The sequence below is a fragment of the Canis lupus genome, chromosome 9 (genome assembly GCF_048164855.1).
Source record: "Canis lupus baileyi chromosome 9, mCanLup2.hap1, whole genome shotgun sequence".
In the NCBI taxonomy this organism is placed as follows: Eukaryota; Metazoa; Chordata; class Mammalia; order Carnivora; family Canidae; genus Canis; species Canis lupus.
Genome location: NC_132846.1, coordinates 24,871,092 through 24,895,769, shown reverse-complemented (window position 1 = coordinate 24,895,769; position 24,678 = coordinate 24,871,092). Strand labels below are relative to the sequence as shown.

General features: G+C 35.9%; 1 long non-coding RNA gene across 1 annotated transcript; it reads right to left on the bottom strand.

The window, feature by feature from the left end:
• Positions 1 to 273: 273 nt before the first annotated feature.
• On the bottom strand, positions 274 to 24,592 carry LOC140639385 (uncharacterized). Its single transcript, XR_012036114.1, has 4 exons — positions 24,543 to 24,592; positions 22,907 to 23,023; positions 18,149 to 18,227; positions 274 to 692 (listed from the first exon to the last, which is right to left on the bottom strand). It is a non-coding gene; the product is annotated as an uncharacterized lncRNA (long non-coding RNA).
• Between the last annotated feature and the right edge of the window lie 86 nt (positions 24,593 to 24,678).

The window sequence follows — 24,678 nt, the reverse complement described above, 5'->3', positions numbered from 1 at the left end:
TTGGGAGTGAAGGGAGTTACACGGAGTACTGTGCAAGAAATAATGGGAAGCCATGTAGATTTTTAAATGGTCACTCGTTTTAATAAACACTTATTTGAATACACTCATTAAAAATATATAGCATATTTACAAAATATAAAATGTGATTAATAAAATAATTTATTTCCATAAAATCTGAGATTACAGAGTGCCCATCAAACTAGAATTTATCACTATTTAAGAAATGTTTTATTAGAGAGACATGTTAGAATAGATTTGATAGATCTTGGGTTTAAATCGCAACTATAGGATTATATATAATTCCAGGTAACACTTATTAATTAATTAATCAATTTATTTATTTATTTATTTATTCATTTATTTATTTATTCATTTATTTATTTATTTATCATTTACCAGTAGAGCAACATTTATTTTCTTGGGGCAGATCAGCAATTGAAAAAACAAAACAAACAAATAAAACACACATCTAGGTTTGAGGAAACTTCTTTTTTAATAATGTTATCCATTTAGAAAACATACTGTTGGGCAGCCCCGGTGGCCCAGCGGTTTAGCGCCACCGTCAGCCCGGGGTGTGATCCTGGGGACCCGAGATGGAGTCCCGCGTTGGGCTCCCTGAGAGGAGCCTGCTTCTCCTTCTGCCTGTGACTTTGCATCTCTCTCTCTCTGTGCCTCTCATGAATAAATAAAATCTTAAAAAAAAGAAAAGAAAAAGGAAACATGCTGTTTAAGGAAGAGATGTGCGAAGAATAGAACTGTTAACATAAGGAGAACAGTGAACCTAATAAAAAGGCAAATGAAGAGACTAGACTAAATATCAAATTCACAAGTGGTGAGTTATACTCAGCTATCTTATCTGATAGGAAAGACAGATCCCTGATAAGAGAAGTAACTTCTATCTATTTGGAAAAGTGATTTAATGATATATTGATTGCCAATAATTTTAAAGATGATTATTTGTGTAGTATAAATGCTTAAATATTGTTGGATGCTTGTTCTTATAAAAATTGTTAATTGGGGTGCCTGGGTGACTCAGTGGTTGAGCACTGCCTTTGGCTCAGGGTGTGATCCTGGGGGTCCTGGGTTCAAGTCCCTCATCAGGCTCCTCACAGGGAGCCTGCTTCTCCCTCTACGTATGTCTCTGGCCTCTCTCTCTCTCTCTCTCTCTCTCTGTCTCTCATGAATGAATATTTTTTTAAATTGTTAATTATCTTATTTGATTTGGGTTTTTTAAATAAGAAAGGACCATCTCTTTGAGTGTGTATGTGTGTATATACATATATATATTTCTTCAAAATTATTGGCAATGTATTATCAATTCTTTTTCCAAACAAATAGAAGTTACTGTGTGTGTGTATATATGTATATGTATATTATAAAAACCAGATAGTGAATTGATTTGCTCTCCTTTCCTTCAACTCAAACTCTAGCTCCAAATACAAATACAAAAGGGACAGGTGGTACTAAAAGTAAATTAAGTGAAAATAAAAACAATTGTTAGTAAAGAAAAAAAAATACTAAGTTACCTATTTGTTTAAAGCAGAATATTAAGTTTATGCTTAAGATACAGACTGAGCTATTATTTAAACTGCTTTTAATTCTATTAGTTTGCTTTTCTTTCCTAAGATTCCCCATAGTATTACAGGCAGATGTCCAAACTAAAAACAACACCATTTACTTACATTACTGAGGTCTTTAAAAATTTAAATAGCTTTAGATATTTACCTCAACCAAAACTAAGTGACCAGGAACCTACATACTCCACAGGAAATAAACTGAATTCTTATTTCAGGTATCACATTTTAAAAGATAAACTCTTATCTATTGAGAATAGAGGAATTGAAATGGTAAATGGACCACATATTTGGTAACCAGAAGTATTGAGATTGATTAATGATTAAAGGAGAAAACAGAGTCTTTCCTTTACAATATGGAGTTGTCAAAATTGTAAAGGACTTCTTGGGGAAATATGGATTTCTCTAGGAATGGGGATATAAAACATAAACAAATTTATTGTTTCCTAAAGAGAACATAAGGGCCAGATGAAATGTTTCAAAATATACTTCCAAACTTAATGTTCTATGATTCTGTACTCCAGGATAAAAATGTAAGCTTTCTATTGTGTTATGCGTGGAATTATTCACAAGTTCTGAGTAGACTGAAATAAAATCAGCTCACAAATCAGCCAGATTTGTCCCATATTTATCTTATTTGATCAATATGTAAATAGTGAAGAGATAATAAACATCAAAATCCTAGCAAACCCAATGGCTTTGGGCTCTTTTCCAAATGAATGCATTCCTTCCTTTGATTCTACTTGACCTTTTATAAAAGAACAACTAATCTCCAGATTGTTAGGTTTGAAATTGCTATAAAAATTAGTATAATTCTGAAACAATAGCTGGATGGAGAGATATTATAATTATCTCAAATAACTAGACCAAGATAGACATTTTAATAAATGATGTTGGGACAACTGGGTAGCCATTTAGAAAAACACGAACTCAAATCCTGTAAGATACACACACAGCTATATAAATTCTAAGAAAAAAATGACTGAATTCCTCTAGTACCTGAATGTATGAGAAAGCTTTCAGACTATAGAACAAAATACAGAAGTAACAAAAGAAGAAATTGATAAATATGACTAGAAATTTAAAAGTTTACATTTTTACATTGCTAAAAACATCTAAAAATTAAATATAAACTTTAAAAAACTGGGAGAAAATGTTTGCAAAATATATCACAGACAAAAGACAAAATCCATTGCATATAACAATCAAAGCCATTTTTAAAAATTTGAGGAAAATAGGACTACAGCTTCTAGCCAAAACGGAGTAAGAAGGATCAAATTTACCCTGTCATCTGAAACAACTGTGGCAAAACATACACATCAATGACATTCAAGATACTGGAGGAAAAGATATTGGATATAAGATACTGAAGGAAAATAGTCACTGAGAGCCTGAAATCAACTGAAGTGAGCCCACAGCTGTCATAGGTAACATCCAAGAGAAATTGTCTAGTGAAGACTAGTGAGATTAGTGAAGGAGGAAGAACCTAGGTCCTACACAAACAATGGTTTGTGTAGATTGAAAAGATGGAGCTAGGATATAAGGAAACCAAGACTGTTTCACTAGGCAATTTCACAAGGCAGAGCAATAGAAAGAATTGAACATAGGGAAAATGCCATAAACCCAAGACCATCTCCAACAACATTCAGTTGAATACTGATCAGCCAACTAGTGTGAGGAGAGTGAGGTGTTGGAAAGAATCATCCAAAATCCAAAAAGATGATAAGAAATATGTTTCATATAGGGCTTAGAAAAATTCTTGTGCTTAGCAGTCTGAGTGGGGGGAAAAAAGTGTAATTAATGGGGTAATAGCTAACATACTAAGAAGAGTCTTTCCTCCGTGGAGGGGAAAAATTAATCCTAGTCTAAACACAACTTTGGTCCCACCTAACAAAAAGTAGGACTCAAGTGACCAAACTCTTTCCAGGTAATTTAATCATGTTCCAGAAAAAATATTCAAGGATATTTATAGGAAAACAAAATTGTCATACACATAAGAAGACAACTTTTACAATATCCAGAATCTAATTTTAAAAATTACCAAGAATGTGAAGAAAGTACAACCCAAAATGAGGAGGAAAAAAATCAATCCATTAAAACTGACCCCAAAAATGAAAGAGATGATAGAATTGGTAGACATTGAAAATAGTTATTACATATTCAAAAGACTGAAGGAAAAAACTGCACACGTTAAGCAGAGACACAGATGATATAAAAAAAAGTCCCCAATTAAACATCTTTTGAGAAGAAAACAAAATGTTGAAGATAAAAAACACATTGGATCGGATTAATGATAGGTTAAACATTGCTGATGAGATTAGAGAATGTGAAGACAGCAACAGAAACTCTCCAAAATGAAACACAGCAAGAAGTCTGAAACCTATGGTCTGTGGGTCAAATCCAGCCATGATCTCTTGTTTTCATATTGTTTATGGCATTTTCCAACTATACCAGCACCACTAAATAGCTTGTGACAAGGACTATAAGTCCCAGAAAGCCAAAAATATTTGTTATATGACCATTCATAGAAAAGTTTGGCAACCCTTGTTCAAGTCAATGCAAGAAGACAAATATGTTAATGATGATGTGATGGTGCTGATTACAGTAATAGTAGAAGTTGTAATAGTAGTAATAAAGTACACTATTTGCTTAAGAGGAAATAAAACTCATAGTCCCAGACAGCATAATCATCTACATAGAAAATCCCACTGAATCCATTTAAAAGCTATCAGAACTTGTAAGTGAGTTTGACAAAATTATTGGGTAAAATTTATATAAAATAAGTGCATATCTATATACTGGCAATGGACAATCAGAAATTAAAATGATAAAAAACAATACCATCTGCCATGTATGCTTGCATTAATAAATGAAATATTTATGAATTACACTGACAAGAATGTTTAATAATTATATGCTGAAAACTACAAAACTTTGCTGAGAGGAACAAAAGAAGACTTAAATGGCAGGAGGAAATTGACTGCAAAGGGTCACAGGTGATTTTTTTGTAGTAATGGAAATATTCTATGTCTTGATTGCGGGGGGTGAATGCACAACTGTATACATGGTCAGAACTCATTACAATTGTACAGCTAAAAGGGTGAATTTTATTGCATTTAAATTATATCTCAATAAACTTGTAGACAAATCCTATTCTTTTTAAAAAAATTCCAAAGACATAAATCGACAATTAAAAATAAAATATAAAATTAAACATATGAACTTAAGGTAAAGGATACAAAAATAAAGGATACACAAATAAAAACTATACTACAATGCAATTCCTCATTCATCAGCTTGGCTTAAATGTAAAAGTTTAGCTACAGAGTAACAAGTACTCACATACATTGCTGTTGGAAGGCAGAAAAAGCGCAAGGATTATGGACAAATTTGGCAACAACTAACAAAACTACATGCTATTTTTCCTTCACTGAAATTCCATTTCTAGGAATTTACCTTGAAGATAACACCACTACAATAAAAAATACATATGAATGGGATTATATATTATAGAATTGTTATCAAACGACATTGAAAACCACTAAATGTTTTGATATAGAACTTTGCTTGAATAAACTATGGTACATGAGCATAAAGAAGTCCTTTCCAGTTAAAAAAAAAATAAAGAGCAACTATAGAAGTGAATGTGGAATGACTTCAAAGATATATTAAGTGAAAAAAGCTAAGTGCAAACACCTACACTCACACCCATATTTACAGTTGTATGCAAGAAAGAAGAAATAAGAAAGCATGCATTATTTTCTTACGTTAACAGGTTGAAACACATGGACTCTACTTCCAGTAATGAGATGTCACAAGGACAATGCTGTCCCCTCTGCAGAAAACAAGTATAAAATTGGAAAAAAAATTTACTCAATCACCGTTTCAGGCACTGAAAAAAAGCCCCAAAACAAAAGAAAAGGAGAAAAAAAAAAAAAAAAACTAAGTTCAGATAACAACTTGAGAAGTGTTAATTTAAGATAAATTGTTTCTGTGTTGTGTAAGCACACTAATTTTGTGGCATTCTTGTCTGAGGGTTATTATAATCCCACCCTCACTTAAAGCTACCATTCCTGCAGCTGTATCAACCAAAAGCAGTACTTTTGGAATAGTTGAGACAAGCATCAGAGCTCCCAGCATTTTCAGAGGAAGATTTTGGAAATGAAGGACAGGGAGAATGACTGAGAAAATAAACATAACCCTCCCTTGCTGAAGGCTGACTAAACTACATACACCTGAGGAGACCTAGGAACTTAATGAAAATTCAAAGTCCAGGGAGAGAATTCTCTGCCTCCTTGAATGTGTTCCTCAAGCCATAACCCCAACTCAGTCAGCATAGAGTGGAAGCCTTCATTGTCTAAGAAATCTGAGCCTAATCAAACTTTTGGCTAACTTTAAAATAATGCAGGAAAAAGCTATTTAAAAAAAGAAAGAAAAATAAAACATAGAGGCAGCATACCACAGGGAGACAGACTTCACAGTGTGAGTCCAGAAAATTGCCCATTAAACAAATAAATAAATAAAACAAGTACATAAACAAATGAAAATACAGAAATTCTCAGAAAACCAAACAGAATCAGAAATTGTCTACATTACCCATTTTCCAATAGTGATTAAGTGTGCAAAGAAATATGTAATTGCCAATAATCAAGGAAGAAAAAGAAGCCAATAGGAAGAACTCTGAATTTTGAGTGTGCTCAATTTTTGGACTTAGCAAAAAGACTTCAAAACAGTTTTCATGCACAGGTTTAAAACTAAAGGAAAGCAAAGAATTATAGAATTATATGCCAAGAATTAGTGAACAAATCTCAGAAAAATAGAAACTATGACATAAGTCAAAGGAAAATTCTAGAATTGAAAAACATAATAAAAATTCTCCAGATAGAATTAACAGTAAACTCAAGGGGTCAGAGAAAGAATCTTAAGCTTCTAAGTAAACTAATAGCAACCATCTAACATCAAGAACTTAAGAAAAATAGATTGAAGAAAAATGAAAAAAATCTCAGAGATATGTGGCACAATACCCAGCATTCCACACCTTGTGAAAGTATAGTACCAGAGGATGAGAAAAAGAGATAGGAGCAAAAAAATTCTTGAGGAAATAATGGCCAAATCATCCCGAATTTGTTATAAAACAATAACTTCCATATCCAAGAAACTTAACAAACCTCACATAGGAAAATATAGGAATGTCACAAAGGAAATCACACATGTACTTGTCACCATTAAACTGCTAAAAGCCAACATATAACATTAAAAAGTGCAAAAGAAAATTAATACAAATACAAAGCATACAAGGCAATGAATATTAGTGATGGCTGAAATTCCATCCGAAATAATGGAAGCCAGAGAATGGAATACTTAGAAGTGTTGAAAGAAAAAAAAAAATTAACTTTGAATTAAGAATTTTATGCCCAACAAAACTGTTTTTCAAAAATTAAAGTATACAAAAAAGACATTTCTACGTTTCTAGATTAAAAAAGAAAAGTAAATTGGGCAGCCCAGGTGGCTCAGCAGTTTAGCACCACCTTCAGTCCAGGGCGTGATCCTTGGAGACCTGCATGGAGCCTGCTTCTCCCTCTGCCTGTGTCTCTGCCTCTCTCTCTCTCTTTGTTTCTATGAATAAATAAATAAAATCTTTAAAAAAAAACAACTAAATTTATTACTACCATATTTGTGCTACAAGGAAATGCTAGTGCAATTATCTACAATAGCCAAACTATGGAGACAGCCCAAGTGTCCATTGACTAATAAATGGATAAAAGAGAGGTGGTATACACATGCACACACACACACACACACACACACACACACACGATACTAGAATATTATGCAGCCATAAAAAGGAATGAAATCTTGTCATTTGCAACAATGTGGACGGAACTAGAAAGTATTATGCTAAGCAAAATAAGCCAGAGAAAGGCAAATACCATATGATTTCACCCACGTATGGAATTTAAGAAACAAAACAAATGAGCATGGGGGAAGAGAAAAAGAGAGAAAAAACAGACTCAACTATAGAGAGGAAACTGATGGTTACCAGAGAAGAAGTAGGTGAAAAGATGGCTTAAATAGATGATGGGGATTAAGGAGGGCACTTGTGATGAGCCCAAGTGCTGAATGGAAGTGTTGAATCATTAAATTGTACACCTGAAATTAATATTACATTATATGCTAATTAACCAGAATTTGAATAAAAACTGGGGAAATAATGCTGGTGCAAATCCTTAAGACTGAGAAAAAAAATGCAACAAAAGGAAACTTGGAATCACAAAAAGGAACAGACATTGCAAATCCTAAATATGGATGTTAATGTAAAAGCATATGTACATTCTTTTCTTCTGCTATTTCTTTAAAATAAATGATGGTTTAAAGCAAACTTTATATAATTTATATTATATATACATGTAATACATATCACAACAATATCCCAAGAAAGGAGGAGGAAAAGAAACTGTACTGATGGGAAGTCTTCATATTTTAATGAAAGTAAATATGTATTTACTTGAAATATTTGCTGATAAATTTAAAATGCCTATTATAATCCTATAATGCCTATAATGCCTTCCACCTTTCAATGGTGTATGTTCCAATCCAGGAACAGTGGATGTCAGCAGGTCTGACTTCCAGCAAGACAACAGTAACCCAGGGGAAATTGAGTAGTTTTCCTTCAGCCAAGAGTACAAAGTAACTCACCTATCCTTGTGGCACACCCCACTGCAAATTCCAGTTAGATAATGCCTTTCCCAAGCATGATGGGACTTGGTGTTCTCAAAAGCATAACACATTTATCCACTGTGAGAGTTGGCACAGTGGCTGTTGCCTGCAACTTCCATAGCTTTACGGTACTGAGTGTCTTGACAGGGGTCCTTACTGTGGCCTATGGAGCAATAGGCCCTATTGGTTGATTATTCAAATGTGTAGAAGCCTGGGACATTACTTTATTCCACCTGGCCATGGTGGTTTTACTTGTTAATAATTTAATGCTTTAATAACCCATTCTTCCTTTCTACCAACCCTACTACTTATGGGTTATAGCGATGATAGAAACTCCATTCAATGTCCTGTTCTTTTACTGAGTTTTGCATGTCACAACCTTTGCAATGTGACCCCTGATCACTGTCCATTTGAGGAGGGTATGGGGATATAGCATTCTACTTTTCTAATCCCTTAATGGTGGCAGCCTTGTTTGTATGGTGATGGCAGGGAGCAGCAGTTAGGCCAGGTGAGGTGCCCACACAATCCAAGGTATATTTAGAACCCTCATTTTGAGGGACAAGGACAATATAATCAATTTGCCAATTTTTAACTAGTTAAGAATCCTGGTAGATGGCTCCAGACTCCTTTAGCAGGTGCTTTGTGCATTGTTTAGAACACACAGGACATGCTATTATTGCACTAATTCAGTCACTCCATTTCAAGAGTATTCCAGCATTCTTGACAATATGTCATCCCACCAGGCTTCTCCTATGCACCCAGTCTGCTGTATCTGCCAAAGGGTCAGTTGATAGGGCTCATAACCAGGCTAGGGCATCAGCTATTATCAGAAGTCTATGGTAATTATTATTTTTTAAAACATTTATTTGAGAGCAAGAGAGAGAGTCCATGCACACTCACATGGGAGCATGGTAGAGGGGTAGAGGGAAGGAGAGAATCTCAAGCTGACTCCCCACTGAGCATGGAGCTCAACTCCAGGCTCAATCTCACCACCCTGAGATCATGACCTGAGTGGAAATCAAAAGTCGGCTGCTTAACTGACTAAGCCACCCAGGAGCCCCTGGGGTAATTACTATTTTTAAGTTTCTTTTGTATTAGGGGTCAGACAGCATGAGATGCTTCTTCCATTTCATGTCAATTACTGTAACATCTCCCCCTTTGCTCTCCTCACTTTCCCAGGGATTTCACCCTGCAGTCTCCTAATCAGGCTTTGTCACAGCACTTGAAACTTAACCCACAGCAGTTTGTTCCCCACAGCTTTAAAATGGCACACTAAGATCTCCAACTTATTCTGCTTCCCCATCTTGTCTGCCAGCTCCAAAGCTAGCAGAATAATGGACAACTGCATGTCCTTCTCTAACCTCATCTATTCATCCCACTGTCTATCTGGGACTTCAGCTTCTAGCTGGGCATCGGTGGCCAGCCCAACCCCCCTATAGTAGTAGCCAGCTGGCTATGGCAACCATTTATTTCTTGTCTGTGCCGCAATGCACAGTTTCTCAAACAAATACCTTAAAGCAAGGGACGTTTGGGGGGCATTTCCGTATTCACGTGGCAGTCCACAAGCATCTAACAAACAGGTCACCTCTCCTCCACCCTGAGATCAATGGCCAACTTGGGTTTTCCCCCCGCAAATGTCTTCTTCCCAAGGCGCATTTCTCCAGTCTCCCGACTAGCTAGCCAAATGTTGGTTTGCAATTTCGGGAGTTTCCCCAGGTGAAATTTGAAACTGGCCCCCATACATAGAGGGCAAGGAGAGATCTATGGAGGAGAGGTAGATAGTTCCATATGGGTAGGTGACAATTTAATTAATAAGCAAGGGAATTATGAGGCTTGTCTTCAGCAGCCGTAAGACAAATAGATCTCCAGACCTGCCCGCCAGAATCTTAAAAGTTTATATAAAGGTCTTAATGCGGTTTAGTCACATATACTTCGAAATGCCTCGAGAACATACTACTCTCTCAAGATTCCGTCACTGAAATTGCCCGGACCATGGGAATATTGTGCAGAACCTACATTCTAAGGATGGAAGCCTCCAATTGCGCATCTGACTGCCAGATCAACTGGGGGTCATGTCCTTTTGATGACCTTCTCCAATAACTGATGAAAGAATAGTGTGTTGTTGTTTTTTTTCCCCTCTTTCGATACATGGTATTGGAATAACTGGATATCCTTATGTAGATAAGGGAATATTGGCTAATTTATTTTATTCGATGGGTTATATATATTGGGCTATATATATTCCAGTATACACTAATATATTTTGTGCAGATATTGGCCCTTTTTTGGCCCTTTGGAGAATTTCATGGCTTTTTTCAGTATTACTGGTATAACTGGAAAAGACTCATTTTGTCACCATCATAACAAAAATTGTTTGGGCAAGAATCACCAATGGGTTCCATATCTTTATATATATATATATTTATTTATTTTTTATTGGTGTTCAATTTGCCAACATATAGAATAACACCCAGTGCTCATCCCATCAAGTGCCCCCCTCAGTACCCGTCACCCAGTCAACCCAACCCCCCTGCCACCTCCCCTTCCACCACCCCTAGTTCGTTTCCCAGAGTTAGGTGTCTCTCATGTTCTGTCTCCCTTTCTGATATTTATGGGTTCCATATCTAAGGGAGGATTTTGACGAGAAAACAAAAGACAAATGCAAAATAAACATTTTATTTTTGAAACTGACCTGTATTTTTCACAAATGTCTTTGTCATAGAAAGACTAAAGCATAATAGTAGATTCAAAAACACTAAAGGTTATGATAGCTAAATGTAGCACATGATCATGGGGAGGATCCTATAATGCCAAAAAAAAAAAAAAAGGAAAAAGATAATATTGGGCAACTGATAGAATTGATATACAGGTTATTAACTAAAGGATTGTATCAATGTTAAATTTCTTCAACTTCATAATTGTATTATGATTTTTAAAAATATATACACAAAAATGTTATTAGAAATAAAAAGGAGTAAAGACACAGTGATAAAGCAAATATGCCAAAATATTAAAAAGTAATGAATGTGAGTAAAGGATATACTGGAATTTTCTATACTATAACTATTTTTGGATGTTTGTCTGTTTGAAATTATCTCAAAATAAAAATGTAATAAAAGTTTATTTTATTTAGATAACTATATAAGTTTAGACAACTATATAAAGTTTAGATAACTATATAAAAGGTATTACAAAACTCAAGATATTTCAAAAAACTGGAGACCAAAGTTAATTCAAGGAATGGTAATTACAAAGAAGACAATCAAAACCAAAATTAGTTTTTTAATTTAATGTAAGGAAATGGAAATAGCTTATTTTATTTTAAGAAAATATGAGTAAAAATATGAATATAAGCCTCATGAGAAAATAAACATTACATGAAAATAATTTTGCTTTTTATACTTTCCACAGAGTGAACAACAACCCATTGGTAGGTAGGTAATATGAAGATAATAAATAAATATAGCCAAAAGACACAGATCTTTTCTACTAAATTTTTAACCATTAAAAAAATATTAATGCATAGAATGTTCTCATGTTATAGTTTATGCCACTACACTGCAATAGAATAATACCTCACCATATATCATTCAATTAAAAGATAATCCATTTTTCTAGTTAACATTAATACCCATCTCTTGTCCAGAATGGCTTCAGTTCATATACAAGAACAATTAGTTTTTTTGATGCATTTATATGTATTTATGGTAAGTCAAATATTTTAATCTTGTGAATCATCATATTCATGAACCAAAACATCTGAGCTTGGCGGCACAGGGTTGGGAATTTAAAAAGAAAGGTTTTTAAATTACGGGACAGAAATAGGATAAAAGAAAGTATCCCTTTGGTCCTCTGGTGTTCAGAAATTATTGTAAGTAAATAAACTTAGCATTGTGACTGGCACCTAGTAAATGGATTTTAGATATATGAAGTACAGCCTAAGGTCAAAGGACATTTAACAAGGAAGTAGAGAAAACAAAAATATACCCATAACTTCTACCTTCTTTCCAGTGTTTTCTTCTCTACACTAGATTTACTATTGACTAAAGTTAAAGATCCTGCAGACAAAATTCCAAAAAATATAGAAATATTTAATTATTTATATGAATGCCTGCATGTATGTTAACTATAAATCACAGAAGTATTATTTTAATCTGGTGAAATACATACGATAGAATCTCTTGTGTTAAAAATCATGAAAATGTTTTAATATTTTTTTTAATTTTTTTTTTATTTATTTATGATAGTCACACACAGAGAGAGCGAGAGAGGCAGAGACATAGGCAGAGGGAGAAGCAGGCTCCATACACCGGGAGCCTGACGTGGGATTCGATCCCGGGTCTCCAGGATTGCGCCCTGGGCCAAAGGCAGGCGCTAAACCCCTGTGCCACCCAGGGATCCCTGTTTTAACATTTTAATCACAATAATATAAAGGAGATTGAAATGAATTTAATCCTAATTATAAAATATTCACATTTCAGATTATCAAATTTAGATATCATTTTGTAAACCCCTAGGGTTATTGGAGCAAGATAATATCCTTCCTTGAGGGTGGAGACAAGTCCTCCATTTGAAAAATCAACTCTCGATGTGCTCTTATTGGGCCCTTAGAGAATGACTATGGGGCACTAAATGATCTTGAGACCAGTGAAACTTATTATCAACTGATACTAAAAGATCCAGCAAATAAGAAGACTGAGTGGACACGGCAGAAAAACCCAGGATATGCTGAAAAGTATTTACTTATAAATGGGCTCAAAGGCAACCCCGTTCACCTATTGCTGCTTCTCCTTCAATTCATACCTATGGCCTTCTCAGTATTCCTTATAACCAACTAACTTAAAATTAAAGAACTAAGGCCTTAATCATAGATGTGTCCGTGTAATATGTTGGTTGAAGCCAGAGATGGATGTTTGCTGTCCTTAAGGGTAGTCCAGAAAGGGAATGGTGAAGGGAAATCTTTCCAGAAGTCAGAGCTGTGAACAGTACACTTGATTATAGACTTATATGGAAGACAAGTTGGCCTGCAGTGTGGATATATATTGACTATTGGGCGGTGAGACTTACCCGGCTAGTGAGTCAAAAACCTAAAAGGGCCAACACTGAAAGATTGAGGATAAGAAAATCTGGGAAAGAGGTATATGGATCCCTATATGGAAGAGGGCACAAATATGTGTGTCCTATAACTCATATAATATCAACCAGAAAAGATACACTTCAGAAAAGATAAAATTACCTGTCTTGGGGATGTCAGATAATCTCATCAGCCACAGTAATGACTGCATTGTGGGCCCATAAAAGGAAGGACTGTATTTACAAAATGGTGACTATTGATGAACTAATAGCATAGATTTCCTCTCACTATGTTGATCTAGCTGTTGATCCTACTGAATAAAGAATTTGCCAACATCTGAGACTAATTTTGAGTCCCTTATATGACACCATTCTTCAGAAAGGTCATTTAGCTACTGTGACAATTATATATTTTCAACCTTGAAAGATCAGTGAAACTCCCTCACTAGAATTGATAAATACTCCAGATGATACTCCAGATAATTCAACAATACAAATGACATAGACCAGTCAAAGTGCTGGCTAAAGGGAAAAACAAAACAATAACAAAAACTCTAGAATGTATGCTGGGAAAGGTAGATGGCAAGAAATAATTATGGCCCAAACAACAGTTATAGCTAAGTCTTTTAATTCTCTTTAGCCTTTTTCAAAATATTGGAAACACCACCTTGAGTTATTGGACTTGCAAATCCCCCTTCCTTAGAGAAGATCTGTATATCATAGGAGTATAAGAGAGAATCTGAGTGGTTCATTGGGTGGATTTTATCAAATCCAATTCACAAACCACCCCTGCATTGCATGGCTTTACCTGCCTCCTGATCCTTCAGGCATTTGTTCAGTGGAGTGCTCCAATTGCCACTGTTCTGACTTTACCTCTTAAGATTCTTAGATATTTCAAGGTTTCTCAGAGAGAGGGCCAGGCTCTGACAGAGTATCAATTGCTCCAGTGAAGCAGAAGTTCCAAGAATTATGGCACCTAGCAGCAACTATGGATTGATCCCACCCATAAAGCCTTTGGCTCTCCCTACAAATTCTAGACCCAAATAAAATGCCATGCTAAAGATTATGATTTTGGATTCCTCAGCAGCTATCCAGGAGGCATAGGCCGCACAACCTGGAAGGACAAGGGACTAAATGCCTTTGGGCAGATTTAGACTAATGAGAGACAATAGATTCAAAGGACCCATAGAATGAATTCTTCTCCCTTATTCTCCACAGAGGATTATTCAGAGGCACAACAGCTCCATATGGCCTACTCAGAGACATTTGCATGATTCACACAGCAGTTGTGTTTATAACATTGTAGCCACTTTAGAAATATGCCAGCATTTATTTGTATTTTTCCCCTTCATGTCTCACTTCTTTTTCCTATTTTTTTAAGTTTTATTTATTTATTCATGAGAGACACACAGAGAGAGAGAGAGACAGAGAGAGAGAGGCAGAGACACAGGCAGAGGGAGGAACAAGCTCCATGTGGGGAGCCTGATGTGGGACTTGATCCTGGGACTCTAAGATCACACCCTGGGCCAAAGGCAGACACTAAACCGCTGAGCCATCCAGGGATCCCTCACTTCATTTTCCTTTACCAATTGTTTCTCTGGATTTACACTACCAGATAAAACTTTATCACATAAGCTATGTTTCTGAGAACCCAAGATAAGGCATATTGGCATAAAATAATACTTCCTTACATTTCAAAGAAATGACATAAACTTAAGCAAAAACGAAATGAGCATTTTATCTTATTTAGAATTATGGGTAATTCTAGTTATCTATTACTGCGGAACAAACACTCCAAAACGTAATGGCTTAAAAAAATTATTATTTTTATGAGTCTATGAGTTGATTGAAACCAGGTGGGAGATTTTCACTTGGAGTCTTTCATGTGATCGCACTCAGATATCGGTTGGGGGTACAGTCATCTGAAGATTTAGCTGGAGACATACCAGATGGCTCATGTATATGAATGGTAGTTGCTGGATGTCAGATAGGGGCTCCCCTGGGTTTGTCAACAAGGTATCTACACATGGCCTCCAGTGGCTTTGATTTCTCACAGTATGGTGATTTCGTATCAGAGGGAGCATTGTAAGAGTGAGAGTTCCAAGAGGCCAGTTAATAGTATTCTCTTATAATTCTTTGTATTTCTGTGTTGTCAATTATTACTTCTCCTCTCTCATTTCTGACTTTATTTATTGAGGTCCTTTCTCTTTTTTTTTCTTATTGAGTAAGGCTAAATTCCTAGAAACACACTATCTTCTAAAACTGAAGCAGGAAGGGCAGCCCTGGTGGCTCAGCGGTTTAGCGCCACCTGTAGCCCAGGGTGTGATCCTGGAGACCCTGGATCAAGTCCCACATCGGGCTCTCTGCATGGTGCCTGCTTCTCCTTCTGCTTTGCCTGTGTCTCTGCCTCTCTCTCTCTCTCTCTATCTCTCTGTCTCTATGAATAAATAAATAAAATATTTAAGGAAAATAAAAAAATAAAACTGAACCAGGAAGAAATAGAAAATCTAAACAGACTGATTACAACAAATAAAATGGAATCAGTAAATCAAAAAACAACCAAAAAAATAAAAGTTCAGGACCAAATGGATTTATAGGTGAATTCTACTAAACATTTAAAGAAGAATTAATACCTATTCCTTTCAAAGTATTCCAAAAAATAGAAAAGGAAGAAATATTTCCAAATACATTCTATAAGGCCAACATTATCCTGATACCAAAACCAAAGGCACTACAAAAAAGAAAATTATGGGCCAATATCCTCGATGAATATTGATGCAAAAATCCTCCACTAAACATTACCAAAAGACTAAACAATTCACTAGAAACTGACATTGTCTCTCTGTCATATTCTATCAGTCAAAGATATAACAAGGACCAATCAGATTCAAGGAAGTAGAGGTACAGACTCTACTTCCTGACGAGGGAGTAGTTTGTTCACAGGGCATTATGAAAGAACAATTGGGGTAAGAGATATGGCTAACTCTAGAAAATACATTCTACTACAGTGACATTACCAATTTCTATTACAGATAGGAACAAAAGAGAAGAAGTAGTATAAAGCAATAATTGAATAGTTTCCCCTACTTTAGGACTGGGTATTCCTTTTCCTTAAAGATCCTGTAATACATAGAAAAAAAAATCCTACTCTATAGTTTTTCCTGTTCTGGTAATTCTCAAATTTAAATTTATATCTTGACTTTAAGCACACTATGTAAAGCATTACAATGCTATTTATAGCTTTACCATGTGATTATGTAGGTTTTGCTTCAATATTTCCATGCATGAGTTTTCACCTCTGATAGAGATGTGCTTGAAATCCGGCATATCGAAATATCTGGACATAGGATACAATAATGAGGCATTTTAAATTTTTCTCTTGACAAATTTTGTCAAATTTTGCAAACCCTTCACTTCATTTGGGCTAGCTTGTTGTCCCTAGTTCTTACATCTTAGAAAACAAAGTAATCAGTCAGTCTCATGTAACAATTTACAATCTCTAGCCCAGCGTGACAACCACAATTCCAACCTTCATACACAATTAAGGCTTCTCTCCTTTAATTTGGAGTGGTGGAAATCCACATGTAGACAAAGGACATAGCTTTATTTCCTCTCCTAGACTCTCTTTCCCTCTTTCCTCGGTTTGCTATCTGAATTTCTAACCCCTCCTGCAGGAGTCAAAATTAGAGGAATTAGGAAATACCTTACTTGACTGGTACCTTCTGAGCTGGCTTCAAGTTTTTGAAAGCTGATTCTTTCACAGAGAAATTTTGTAGCCACAAAATTATTAATAAGGTCCTCTTTACTGGGGATGTTTTCTCTGGGGCATTCTGGATGTGCGTAAATGTGACTTTTCTGTCTGGTTATTTTATATTATTCCCCTCAGCCCATGGCCAACCAGAGAAATTTTCTACACTCTTTCTACAAATTTTCTGCACTCCTCAAGCTTCCACGTGGCCCTCTTGTTCAGGACGTAAGGAGATCCAAGTCCAACTTCATCATGGCCTACACATAGGATCATGGTAAACAGGGTCAATGGCCCACTCTCACTATTGCTGTAGATACTTCCCTATGGCAGTCTTCTGCATTGTAATCATGGGATACAGGAGTCAGCCTCTTGTCATTTAAATTCTTATGACCACTGTCCAATGTGTGTCCCAAATTCCAAGTTTCTTTTATTTTATATCGAATCGTGAAAAAGAGTGGATACTAAAATCCCAACCTATGTTTGTGGCACATCTTCTCAACCTAAATTATAAACATGGTTTCAACCATGGTTCACAAATTCTCTCTTAGTTAACTCCTTTATAAGTGGTGCTTCAAATCTAGCACTTTGCTTTACTTTGGAAAGTGAAAATGCTTGCCATCTATTAGTTTATGGCAAAGGAAGTCTCAGATTTAGTCTCAGTCCTTACTTTAAACCTACACTTAAGGATTAAAGTACGTGGAATAAAAATGAGAAGACAGAAAGAGATAGTTAACGTATAAGTGAAATGTCTCAAGACTATTCTCTGAAATGCCTCAAGACTGTTCTCTGAGCCTATGGTCATGAAAAGCAGCCACCTGATGTCTACTGTGGTATAACCACCTTTGATTTGAGAAAGTAGTTAATTGAAATAGCAGATACATACATTGCAGTTGTAGGAAACAGAGTACATATTGTCACTATGGTTTGTGTTTCAGTTCCTTATGAGTTTGGTTAACAAGTATCTATCCCATATAGAATGCTCATTTCTAGTACATTTATAACATATAATTTTGTATTTTTAATTTAGGAGACATACCTTGGTCTGATGCAATCCCATCACATTGTTGCTCAATTTATTGTTTAGCCTTCCTACTTCCTATGCACTGAATGTGATTCTGTGTAAAATATATATAGATAGATAGATGTATATTTATAAATATATATATTTACAAAACATGTACTTAAATATATTCACACTTATACTATATTTAATGAATCCTTAACTATATATATTTTTCTCACCTTTCTTATCGATATACTATTGATATATGTGTATATATATTCAAGTAAATCTGCTTTGTAAATGTTAACATTCATATACATGTGAGCTGAAGCATATTCTACGCCATAGTGGAATTCTATAACTTTCAGATAATATCAAATAGACTTTAAAAATATAAACCATGGGGATCCCTGGGTGGCTCAGCAGTTTAGTGCCTGCCTTCATCCCAGGGTGTGATCCTGGAGTCCCGGGATCAAGTCCCACATCGGGCTCCCTGCATGGAGCCTGCTTCTCCCTCTGCCTGTGTCTTTGCCTCTCTCTCTCTCTCTCTCTGTGTGTGTGTCTCTCATGAATAAATAAATAAAATCGTTAAATATATATATATATAATTGATATGGTAACATAAAATATTTAATAAAGCTCAAAATCATTTTACTTATTTCCCAAAAGGAGCTTGTTAATTTAACTAAATTCTATTTAGTTATTTATGCATCTTTTGCAAGGATAATTTGAGGTTTTATCCCTTACTATCACATTATCCCAGTAGATAGCTCCCAGCTACAACTCTGAGAAGAATGTTGAATAAACTGAAAAATACTCAGTTTGTTCTCCCTGCATTTTATCTTTTCCTGTAACATATTTTGATAACAGTAGGTTAGTATAATAACATAAAAATTTCTCATTGACTCAATATTCAGTGATTTAGCAGTTCTAGAAGCTTTTTGTTATTGAATAAACAAATTGGCAGATGTCTATAAGACATCTCCTATCAGTCTTACAGTCTTGATGGATAGAAACAGATTTTCTCTACTTACGCTGATAAAATGCGGCATTTTCACAAGTTTTTATTTACAGTAAACTCTGATGAAAATAGTATTGTCCTCTGGTCCAGCTCTTTTCCCCTGACTCATAAACTCTAGCAATCTGTGCTGCTTCCCCCATATGGCTGTGCAGTCTTCAGAATGCCTGGAAATTTCACACTGCTATTTCTCAGACCCTTCACCTCCAGGAAATACATCCCAACATTTTTTTTTGTATATTTTTTATGGGAGTTTGATTTGCCAATATATAGTATAACACCCAGTGCTCGTCCCGTCAAGTAACCCCCTCAGTGCCCATCACCCAGTCACCCCCACCCCCCGCCCTCCTCCCCTTCCACTACCCCTTGTTCATTTCCCACAGTTAGGAGTCTCTCATGTTCTGTCACTCTCTCTGATATTTCCCACTCAATTTCTCTCCTTTCCCCTATAATCCCTTTCACTATATTTTTTATATTCCCCAAATGAATGAAACCATATAATGTTTGTTCTTCTCTGATTGACTTACTTCACTCAGCATAATACCCTCCAGTTCTATTCACATTGAAGCAAATGGTGGGTATTCATCTTTTATAATGGCTGAGTACTGTTCCATTGTATATACATAAACCACATCTTCTTTATCCATTCATCTTTTGATGGACACTGAGGCTCCTTCCACAGTTTGGCTATTGGACATTGTTGCTATAAATATTGGGGTACAGGTGTCTCAGTCTTTCACTACATCTGTATCTTTGGGGTAAATCCCCAGCAGTGCAATTGCTGGGTCATAGGGTAGCTCTATTTTTAACTCTTTGAGGAACCTCCACAGTTTTCCAGAGTGGCTGTACCAGTTCACATTCCCACGAACAGTTCAAGAGGGTTCCCCTTTCTCCACATCCTTTCCCTCATTTGTTGTTTCCTGTCTTGTTAATGTTCACCATTCTCACTGGTGTGAGGTGGTATCTTATTGTGGTTTTGATTTGTATTTCCCTGATGGCAAGTGATGTGGAGCATTTTCTCATGTGTTTGTTGGCCATGTCTATGTCTTCTTTGGTGAAATTTCTGTTCATGTCTTTTGCCCATTTCATGATTGGATTGTTTGTTCCTTGGCTGTTGAGTTTAATAAGTTCTTTATAGATCTTGGATACTAGCCTTTTATCTGATATGTCACTTGCAAATATCTTCTCCCATTCTGTAGGTTGTCTTTTAGTTTTGTTGACTGTTTCTTTGCTGTGCAGAAGCTTTTTAACTTGACAAAGTCCCATAGTTCATTTTTGCTTTTGTTTCCCTTGCCATCATAGATGTATCTTGCAAGAAGTTACTGTGGCCAAGTTCAAAAAGGGTGTTGCCTGTGTTCTCCTTCAGGATTTTGATGGATTCTTATCTCACATTTGAATCTTTCATCCATTTTGAGTTTCTTTGTGTCTGGTGTAAGAGAATGGTCTAGTTTCATTCTTTGCATGTGGCTGTCCAATTTTCCCAGCACCATTTATTGAAGAGACTGTCCTTTTTCCATGGGACAGTCTTTCCTGCTTTGTCGAATATTAGTTGACGGCCCAATTCTGGATTCTCTAGTCTTCCATTGATCTATGTGTCTGTTTTTGTGCCAGTACCACACTGTCTTAATGATCGCAGCTTTGTAGTACAACTTGAAATCCGGCTTTGTGATGCCCTCGGCTATGGTTTTCTTTTTCAATATTCCCCTGGCTATTTGGGGTATTTTCTGATTCCATACAAATCTTAAGATTATTTGTCCCAACTCTCTAAAGAAAGTCCATGGTATTTTGATAGGGATTGCATTGAATGTGTAAACTGCCCTGGGTGCCATTGACATTTTCACAACATTAATTCTTCCAAACCATGAGCATGGAATATTTTTCCATCTCTTTGTGTCTTACTCAATTTCTTTCAGGAGTGTTCTGTAGTTTTTAGAGTATAGTTCCTTACCTCTTTGGTTAGGTTTATTCCTAGGTATCTTATGCTTTTGGGTGCAATTATAAATGGGATTGACTCCTAATTTCTCTTTCTTCAGTCTCATTGTTAGTGTATAGAAATGCCACTGATTTCTGGGCATTGATTTCGTATCCTGACACACTGCCAAATTGCTATATGAGTTCTAGCAATCTGGGGGTGGAGTCTAGGGTTTTCTATGTTTAGCATCATGTCATCTGCAAAGAGGGTGAGTTTGACCTCTTCTTTGCCAATTTGAATGCCTTTTATTTCTTTTTGTTGTCTGATTGCTGAGGCTAGGACTTCTAGTACTATGTTGAATAGTAGTGGTGATGGAGCAGCCCTGATGGCCCAGTGGTTTAGACCTGCCTTCAGCCTGGGTTGTGATCCTGGAGACCCGGGATCGAGTCCCACGTCAGGTTCCTTGTATGGAGCCTGCTTCTCCCTCTGCCTGTTTCTCTGCTTCTCTCTCTCTCTCTGTCATGAATAAATAAATAAAATCTTTAAAAAAATAGTAGTGGTGAGAGTGAACATCCCTGTTGTGTTCCTGATCTTAGAGGAAAGTCTCCTAGTGTTTCCCCATTGAGAATGATATTTGCTGTGGGCTTTTTATAGATGGCTTTTAAGATGCTGAGGAATGTTCCCTCTCTCCCTACACTCTGAAGAGTTTTGATCAGGAATGGATGCTGTATTTTGTCAAATGCTTTCTCTGCATCTATTGAGAAGATCATATGGTTCTTGTTTTTTCTCTTGTTCATATGATCTATCACATTAATTGTTTTATGAGTGTTGAACCAGCCTTGTATCCCGGGGATAAATCCTACTTGGTCATGGTGAATAATCTTCTTAATGTACTGTTGGATCCTATTGCCTAGTATCTTGTTGAGAACTTTTGCATCTGTGTTCATCAAGGAGATTGGTCTATAATTCTCCTTTTTGGTGGGGTCTTTGTCTGGTTTTGGAATTAAGGTGATGCTGGCCTCATAAAACGAGTTTGGAAGATTTCTGTCCTTTTCTATCTTTGGGAACAGCTTTAATAGAATAGGTATGGTTTCTTCTTTAAACGTTTGATAGAATTCCCCTGGGAAGCCATCTGGCCCTGGACTTTTGTGTCTTGGGAAGTTTTTGATGACTGCTTCATTTTCTTCTTGGTTATTGGTTTGTTCAGGTTTTCTATTTCTTCCTGTTCCAGTTTTGGTAGTTTGTGGTTTTCCAGAAATGCATCCATTTCTTCTAGACTGCCTAATTTATTGGCATGTAGCTGCTTATAATATGTTTTTAAAATCGTTTGTATTTCCTTGGTATTGGTTGTGATCTCTCCTTTCTCATTCATGATTTTATTGAGTCTTTTCTCTTTTGTTTTGAATAAGGCTGGCTAATGGTTTATCTATCTTATTAACTCTTTCAAAGAACCAATTCCTGGTTTTGTTGATCTGTTCTACAGTTCTTCTGGTTGTTATTTGAGTCCTGCTCAAATCTTTATTAACTCTCTTCTTCTGCTTAGTGTAGGTTTTATTTGCTGTTCTTTCTCCAGTTCCTTTAGGTGTGAGGTTAGCTTGTGTATTTGTTTTTTCCAATTTTTTTGAGGGATGCTTGTATTGAGTACATCCCAACATTTTTATCCTCAGCCTAAGGTTATTTAACTACCCAGAGTTCTCCTTCACTCTATACAAATAAAAACAAATTTTTAAAAATATACTATAAATTAAGGAATTGCAAGAATAACAAAGAGAACCTTATCCCATTACTATCATGAATCATTTGGGCCTCTTTTTGTTTCTAGATTATATGCAAAACTTTAAAATGTATTAGTAGGGGGCACCTGGGTGGTTCAGTCAGTGAAGCATCTGCCTTGGGCTCAGGTTATGATCCCAGGGTCCTGGGTGGAGCCCTGCTCAGTGGGGAATCCAGTCCTTCTTTTCCTTCTGTGTGCTCCTCTCTGTCTTTTTGAAATAAGTAAATATAAAAAATAAAATGTATTAGTAAGAAAACTCTTACAGGACTGTGAGTACTATATTGGAGTGAAGGAAGGAAGATCTGACTGTGAAATGAGAAAAAACCTAGATTTAAATGCCATGCCCCACTGCAGACCTTTCTAGGCAAGCTACACAATCTTCTCCATTTTAATATTTCCAAGGGAGATATAGTGAAGAGGCTGTTATGAGGACTAAAATTCCTAACATGGAATACAACCTAGCTTTTAATCGGTGCTCTAAATTATATATTTTATTCTCTTCTACAACCCTTCAAATATTGCCCCCCCCTTTTTGTTTTGTCTTGTGAATGGGAAGACTACTATTGAGCTCTTATTATTAATTTCCGAGCTGACTAACTTAAGACTGGTTTTAAGGGCTATTGAGAAAAATAAGTAGTATGTATTCAAAGGCATCTGAACCACTTCTGAAATTGAGGTTTAAAAGACACTCTCACAGCCCAGCAGTGAAATGGTCGGTAAATCTAGTAAAGCTCTAGAGAAGTTTCATTTTTTAAGTTTGTTTTCTGTTGCAACACTTCAAGATTTTACAGGAAAGTGTTGCTTTTCCCTATTTATAAACATTTAAGAGTTGTAAAGCTGACCGTAGCTAGGCAATAATAAATAAAGTGCCTAGTAAAAGACTCTGGAAATGCTAAAAGTGACATTTTACAATAAGTAGAAAAAATTGAAATGAAAATTGTGAAGTAATTTAGAGTTTGGGTGAATGTATTCATACAGTTGAGCATTAAAACCAAATTAGAAAGACTTTTTTCAAAACCCTCTAAGGAAACAAAAAGGGTGACTTATGGGTATCATTTAATTAAAAGCTTGTCCTTTGGGATCCCTGGGTGGCTCAGCAGTTTAGCCCCTGCCTTTGGCCCAGGGCATGATCCTGGAGTCCCGGGGTCGAGTTCCACGTCAGGTTCCCTGCGTGGAGCCTGCTTCTCCCTCTGCCTGTGTCTCTGCCTCTCTCTCTCTCTCTCTCTCTCTCTCTCTCTCGGTGTGTCTTTCATGAATGAATAAATAAAAAATCTTAAAAAAAAAAAACTTCACTTAAAAAAAAAAAAAAAACTTGTCCTCTGAAGTCATACAGATTTATCATTTCCTAGCCCTGGCACATGTATTGAAAAAGACAAATAGCTTAGTGCTTTCCTGCTGGAGCTCCTCATTGGTGCTGATATTCTTACATACAAGAAACAATGAAGGATTATTTAAAACTGAAGATCATTTCCTAACACACAAGCCAACCATGGAAAAGTTATTTAGATATGTAATATTAACAGATACCTTTTCTCATCAATCATATTTTTCCCAACAGACATATTAATATGACAAAATATTGCCTTGATTAGATTTATAATTTGTCAGAAAATATCTATTTTTAGAGTACCTAAAAATTCAATTCAAAACCACCAAAATAAACACTGCCTAATGAAACAAACAAAAAACTCACTTCTTATTTTCAAAAATAATATGAAATTACCTGGAATTTTTTCACATGGAGTCCTATATGTTCTGACAGGCATCAACTGGGGAAAAACATAATTATAAGACCCAGCCCAAAAGATATCTTCAGAATCTTTGCTACCAATGCAATTTTTATATGAGTATGTAATATA